Below are 5993 nucleotides of genomic sequence, written 5' to 3' on the forward strand. Positions count from 1 at the left end.
GACATAGGTTTGGCCAAAGTAGCAATACCTCTCTATGCAGATGGTGGTATAAAAATAAATATATATTTAGATATTGCCAGTGATGTCTATCTAGTATTCAATGACATATACTACCTGCCTAGTGATTCTCAGATATTTAGTGAGGACTCCATTTAATCAATAGTATTCTTTTAGGGGCTGGGAAGGTGGCTCATTGTGAATGTGCATGTCTTGCATGCATGAGTCCCGGGTTCGATTCCTCAGCAACCACACGATCAGAAAACGCCGGGAATGGCGCTGTGTCTCATATTGTACCACGCTAAACCAGAGCTGAAATGCTGAGGGACAATGCCTCTGCCCAGAGTTCAGGCCCCACTACTGAAAACACAAACACACACACACAGATTATTATTTTAATGCTTAATAAACTATAAATAAAATCAATCCACATCTTGTGAATTCTGGGTTTAATTTTATGCTAGACTAATGGACAAACTATTCTTCCAACCATGACATTGACTACATTCCTCTGGTGTTCCTATGGACAGGCAATAGTTACTTACACCCTCCAGCCCTTCGTAAATGTCATGACCGGGATTCAAACTCAGGGCCCAAGTGTGCAGATTGGCCTATGGCTACACTGACAGCCTGCTGACAGAAACTCCAGGTGACCTACAGGTTGCAGTTGTGTCATTTGGACCCGGGATGGTCACCATGCAAGGTAGGAAAACCGAGAAACCTCTAACTTTTGCAATTCATGGCTATTTTTCCTTGCCATTTTCACTTTTTTTTTTCCTGTCAGCCCCTGAGGCCTAGGATCCCAGGATAGGCTGTGGGTCTAGAGGCTGCACCAACCCAGACTAAGGTGATGGAGGCTGAGGCAGAGTTGCCACGACCTAACTTCAAGTTCTGTGCTTGGCTAAATAAATAAATAAATAAAATATATAGAAAATAAAATAAAATAAATTTTAAAAATTTAAAAATATTAAAAATATTAATGGAGCTCCCTGGCTTGGAATGTGTGCTCATTTTTGTTCTGCCAGGCCTGGGATTTGAACTTGGAGTCTGGAAAACTCTAATGCACTGTGGGGAATGGGGAAACTCACCCTCTTTGAATACAAGCAATTCAGTTCCGTTCCCTAGGCCTGAATTCAATCCCCAGCCCTGTAAATTAATTTTCATCCACATTTGAAATTATTAATATCTACATACTTATCTTTACTGTGTATTGCTTTTTTGTATTTTTCATTCATTATATTTATTGACTATTATTACACTTATAACACATATTAAATTTACTACATCTTATGAAAATTATACAGATTTGCTTATGTATTATATATCTTATTTCAGACCCAGGACATTCACAGAAATACTATAGTAGATGATCCCATGCTTAGAAAAACAGAAAGAATGCACCAACCAAAGTCTAATTTATCCTTAGGTACCACAGTGGCTCTCATCTGTAAGCTACTCAGGAGGCTGAGAAATGGAAGATGAAATTTCAAACTAATGAATGCAGAAAAGCCTGAGAGATATCATCTCCAATTAACTGGCAAAAAGCCAGTCTACAGGTATGGCTGAAGTGGTAGAAAATCAGCTATGAACAATGAAGCCAAGAAAGAGCAAGCTGACTTCAAATGTGAGGAGAGGAGATAGGGTGATAAAAGGGAGAGAAATCCTCCAAAAACAGAGAACAAAACGACAATACACAAATCCCAATTAATTTAAGCTACCAACCAAGCTGAAAAAAAATGAAGTTGTGCAGTTGTATAACTTTACATGAGCACATAAGCTCTTAGGTGTACTTCAAAGCTATGTTTTTAATTATATATACATATATATTATTAAAAACATATGTATGCTTTATATATATATACATATTATTTATTGTTTATTTATTATTTATACATATAATATATATATTAATAATGCATATATATATATATATATATATATGTATCTTTAAATAAACTAAGAAACCAGCCAATGAATAAATACTTCTGAATTAGTGCCTTAACTATGGCATTAGAAATTATTTATACTGAAAGTGTATTCCAAGTTTCTTTTCTCAGAATCAGTCTTTAAGAAGTTTGTTCATGTTCCTGGCACTGGTGACTCAAGCCTATAATCCTAGCTACTCAAGAAGCTATGATCTGAGGTTGGTGGTTCAATGTCAGCCCAGGCAGGAAAGTCTGAGAGACCCTTATCTCCAATAAACCACAAGAAAACCGAGGTGGCACTGTGACTCAAGTAGTAGATCACTCGCCTTGAGCTGAAGAGCACAGGGATAACCCCTGAGTTCAAGCAACAAGACCAAAAAATAAATAAAAAACGAAGTTTGTTCATGTAGATCATAAAATTCTAACATTCTGAGCTTTAGGAAACTTTTCTGCCAGGGTCTTATGTTCTTTAGGCAAGTACTCCACTACTGAGATACATCACAGTCTCAACTTTTTTGTTTTTCATTTTATAATCCATTTTATTCCCAAAATGCTTAGAAGTACCTACTGTCCTCACAGAAGTGAGGTTTTATTCAGAAACCCAACCGTTTGTGCTATGAGGACTCCCCTAGTGTATTTTGTGGTAGGCACTGAGGAAAACTCATATGACACAAATGCAGAGAGTTTATAATTGTAGAAATAACTGTAAATAGAAATAAATTCAACAGTCCCTACATTCTAGGGAGAAATGATGTCGTTATTTTAATTCTCACTCTTCAGGGCAGATGTCAAAATAGAAACACCAATGTGCTATGCTGAAATGTAAAAGTTTAAACTCCTTTTTTGAAAAATTCTCATGTTATAAAATCAATATGTATCAAATAAAGGCAAAGTGAACTTAAAAAATATTAAAAATGCTAATGAAGCTCCCTGGCTTGGAATGTATGCCATTTTTTTGCCTGCAAGTCTTGGAATTTGAACCAGTGGTCTGGGTAACTTTGTTGCACTGTGGAGAAAGGCGAAGCTAGCTGTGCTTGAAGACCGGTAAGTCAGGCCTGTTCCCTAGGCCTGAATTCAAGCCCCAGACCTGGAAAATGTACTCCTTATATACATTTTAAAGATAGGATTGAACTTCCATACAGATGTTCATTCTATATTATGTTTGGTGTAGTTATTCACTGTATTTTTTATTTTTTTCATTTATTTACCATTTATTTTATTGACTGTGATGACACTTAACTATGTATTACATTGTTTACATCCTATCACATACCATCTAGATTTGTAGATGTGTTCTCCATCATGCCTGACACCCAGGACTCTCCCAGAAAAGGAAAACAGGTGTCCCACTTGGCTTCAGACTCCAAGATTAAATTTTTAGCAGTGCTAGGATCTGAACTCAGTGCCTAGCAGGTCCAATTCATGAATGGGTGAGTGTGAGCACAGCAGCCTCTAGCCAATGAAGCTGTGAGGTGATTCCCAGATGCTGAGATCGTGACCCAGGATTGGCCAAAACAGCGATACAAGGATAGGCAGACAGTAGTATACAAATAAATATATGTTGGTTAAAAGCACCATAACCGCCTATCTATGATTGAATGACATATACTATATTCCTAACAACTCTTAGGTATTTATTATACCATAATTAAACGAATACTATTCTTTTCATGCTTACTAAACATGAAATTAAGACCAATCATTGTCCTAGGATTTTTGCATCCAATTTTAGGCTCGACCAATGCACAAACTTCTCTTTCAATTGTTATTCCTATGCATAGGAATGAGTGTCTTGTGATCTCCTGCCATTGGTTGTTGTCCATACCTGGATTTGAACCCAGGGCCTATGTTGACAGATTGGCCTATGGCTTCCCTGCTAGCCCGCCAGCCTTCAGCAATAGCAGGTCAGGTGTACTTTGCACCCATGACATTCAGCCCCAGGATGGTCACCATGCAAAGAAAAAAAAATTAAACACCCATTCCTATGCAGCTTGCCACTTTTTGTGCTATCTCACTTTTTTTTTTTCTGCAAGCTCTCTGGGCCTACGATTCCAGGATTGGGTATGGGTCCCGAGACTGCACCCAGCCTAGGGTGATCGAAACTGAGGCAGAGTTGCCATGACCTGAGTTCAAGCCCCACATTGGCCAAAAGAAAAAATTAAAAAGACAAAAGACAAAAATTAATTGATTAGTTAACAAAATTTAAAAATAATAGAGCTCTCTGGTTTTGAATTTCTGCTAGTTTTCTTTCCTAGACTGGGATTTGAACTCAGGAACTTGTAGCAATGTGAGGGAAAGTGCAGCTTTGCTACTACTTGAGTTCAAACCCAGTGCCAAGACAAAACTAAAAAATTAAGTCAGTGAGCTTGGCAGGGGGAGTAGTTGTGGAGATGGGAGGTAAGGGATGGTAGGGGGAAAACAAAGGAGGAGGTAACAATGCTCAATAAGAAATATACTCATGACCTTGCTCATGTAACTGTGACCACTCTGTACAACATTTTTACAATAAAAAACATACAAAAAAAGAAACAGTGTAGTATTCCGAGAAGCACTTTGGGGTTAAGGAAAGGATGTCTGAATAGATGTACAAAATTCTACACTGTTTTTTATTTAATGTTCAGTATGGAACTGAATAAACTGAATAAACCGCTTCCATTAAAAAATTAACTCACTGTCTTGGAACTGGGGCCAGTATTTATACCATTGGTGGGATTTGATCTCACCATCCTGGTAACTCTTTTATACCATGGGTGAAGGAAAAATTTACTGTCCTTGATGAAAAGAAATTCAGGCTAGAGGTCCCATGGCCTGAATGAAGGGCCTACAATGGAAAAGATATTTCTATACATGTGTAATATATGATATATCTTTACATATATATGTTTATTACATGTTATGAATTTCATTATTGATTTTGTATTTATTTTCTATTTAATTCATTCTTTTATTGTTTATTTTACTTATATTATCATTCCCATTTACATTTTGCACATGTATTATGAAATTATACACAATAATTTAGGACAGTGACACATTTATCATTAAAAGCTTTTGTGTTGAAACATGATACATAATTAAATGGAGGCATTTGTCATAGTCTTCTCATGTTTAGAGTCTTTCCCAAGAATGAGCTTTGTCTTACTTATCTTTGGACACCTTCCTATAGGGATATCTTTAGATGATTTATACTGAGAAGCCTTTTCTTGTGGGATAAAATTGTAAGTGGGAAGCTAGAAATGTGGCTTAGTGGTAAAGAGCTCACTCAACATGCATGAATACCAGGGTTTGAATCCTCAGTGCTACATACTCAGAAAAAGCTAGATGCAGTGAAGTGGCTCAAATGGTAGAGTACTAGCCTTGAGAAAAACAATCCCCAGGACTGTCAAAAACAATAGGCCAGATGCCGGTGGCTCACACCTGGATAACTACCTTCTCATTAGGCTGAGATTTGAAGACCACCGTTCAAAGACAGCCTAGGCAAGAAAAGCCTGTTAGAAACTTATCTCCAATGAACCACTAAAAAAATTCCATGTGGAGCTCTGGCTCAAGTGGTAGAGAAAGCGTTGACTGAATTGCTCAAGGACAGTGTTGATACATGACACACAACTGGAAAAAAATTGAGGGTTAATCAAAGTACTTTTCCTATTTGCTAATTATGAGAATATTCTCTGGAAAATCAATGCTCATATACACCAGAATTGGAGTCAGACCTCCAGGCTTAAGTGTAGCAGATCCACATGCCCAGCCTCACAGACTCTAGCATTGTAACCTTGTGTCCACAGGGTTCTGAAAGATCCAATGGTGAAAGGCTTAATATGCTCCCCAAGCCCTTTGTGATAAGCAGTTGACTTGTATTGTCAATGTCATTACACGTCTGAACCTAGCAGATCACCAGTAGCTCTGGCCAATGACCCTAGCTCCGGAGGCTGAGGTCTCAGGATCACACCGAAGCCAGCCAGGGCAGGAAAGTCTATGACACTTTGACTTCCACGTCTGAAAGGTCAGATGTTAAAGAGCTTCTTGTTTTTCCTTTGGTGATGAGAAGTTACTCTAAATGTTCTTAGTGTTCTT

This window comes from Dipodomys spectabilis, unplaced genomic scaffold (genome assembly GCF_019054845.1).
Source record: "Dipodomys spectabilis isolate Male_0828 unplaced genomic scaffold, ASM1905484v1 ptg000814l, whole genome shotgun sequence".
Lineage (NCBI taxonomy): Eukaryota > Metazoa > Chordata > Mammalia > Rodentia > Heteromyidae > Dipodomys > Dipodomys spectabilis.